Here is a 1,934-nt window from a genome sequence, read left to right as displayed (position 1 = left end):
TGCATGGTAACTTTTGGGTTTGTATGTCATCACCAAATAGCATGTAGGAAGTCTGTTTCCATTAACAATATCTGCCTCTGGAACATCCAATAGATTAGAACTTTTTAGCTATTGTTGAGGCACCCAGTATAGCAGCATCATGTCACCACCGTGAGACCCATTATCAATATAATTCATTGAGTTACTTCTATTGTCACACTTAATGTAGTCTCTGGCTGTGATAGTTTCTTTTTTAAAGTAACAAAAAACAGTTTTTAAAAGTATTCCTTAAATATGCCAACTACATTAGTTATTGATATGAAATAAATTTCATATGGTAAATGTTAATAGTTTCATTTATCTTCCGTATACTGTACACACCTATGGAAACATCAGCATAATAATGATTAGTGTTTCAGTAGAAGAGTTTCATTTGTCACTCCTATTTTCAATGAAAATAAGCAGCTTTTCAGTTACTTAGGTTATCCTCGAATCTGGTAAAAATTGCTACTTTTCATACATGACACAACAAATGATTTTGAATCATGCATTTGACAACAAAGAGTGCATTACGTAAACATAGCTTAAGCGTTAGTTATGTTTTACAGTTATTGTTCAGTATATTTAGCTCAACTTGTAATGCTTTGAATGATTGCCTTCATTGGGGTTGGAAAAAGGAACAATTATGATGTACCTTTGGAAGGATATTAATTGTGACACTTAATTTTAAAGTTTTTAGCTAGTGTTCTTAAAACCATAATTCAACCAGCTGCTAATAATAGTTATTATGTACCTGTGTAAACAAGTACACAAAAGAGGCAACAAGATAAGAGTAGATATGGTGATCCTTTGAAGTGATCTGTTCTTAAATAAATTCACTTGGCTTCTTCAGTTGTGTTATGCTTTTCAATAGCGGTTTCACCATTGGTTTTCTTCCTATTTTCGCTATTATTACATTTCGCTAAATCAGGGTCCCCTTGAAAACGCTAAAATTTAAGAGCGCGATTAGTATCGACCCTAAGGTAGTCTCATTTGTTTGGGAGGATATAGATAGTGCTTTCTTTCATCATATACCTGTACATATGTCCTTAAGTCATTTCATAGAAAGGATGCATTACAACTGGTTACAGTCCTGTTCCTGTGCGTTGTGTTCCAGCTCTACTGTTTTCTTGGAAACTTCTGTCTTGACATTATAACATTCAACATACTTGATATGATCAAGAGAACTAATTGTCTCAATCCTCTACCAAATTAACCCTGCTGTCTGTTTCTTTCCGCCACTATTGTTTTCCCGGTAGTTCAGTTTGTTTTCTCTTTAATAAACCCATTCTGAAATTTTGATCTTCCCCCATCACATTGAATGACATGAATAACTGTCAAGAAAGTTCTAACCTGCTTTGCATCCTCCTTTGCCTGTTCATCACCATTGTCGCCATATTTTGGCGTATTTTCTTTAATTACTACCTTAACTATAAGACTGTAATTCTCCAAAAACTAAAGTAGACAAATTAATTTAAGTCTGCTTGGATTTATACCATCCAAAAATTCATTATGCATTAATAATTAGCCTTGCTATTATCATTATTAATAACAATGTTAGAAATATTATGAATTTTTTTCTGTTTCAAATTGTGTTTAAATAATAAAAACGTTCACCCACCTGCTACACTGATAACAAAGATGATAATAGCCTTCTAACTAAATTATATTTACAAGTTATGAATACTATCAAGAGTGGATAATTATTTAGGGAGAGTGTCTAACCTGCCTATATTCTGTGATACCACAGCGTATGTTTACATCCGTTTTTTGCAAGTATACGGAGATAATCCCAGTAATCTTCAAAATTATGGGTGTGGTTAATAAAATGGCGCTTGAAGCATGCAGGCAACTTTAAGACTTATATCTCCACTCTGAGGATCATGTACTGCGAGAAACACGGAGGAGCACACAGG

The sequence above is a fragment of the Amphimedon queenslandica genome, unplaced genomic scaffold (assembly GCF_000090795.2).
Source record: "Amphimedon queenslandica unplaced genomic scaffold, v1.1 AMPQUscaffold_13463, whole genome shotgun sequence".
Classification (NCBI taxonomy): domain Eukaryota; kingdom Metazoa; phylum Porifera; class Demospongiae; order Haplosclerida; family Niphatidae; genus Amphimedon; species Amphimedon queenslandica.
This window is presented reverse-complemented; position numbering follows the sequence as displayed.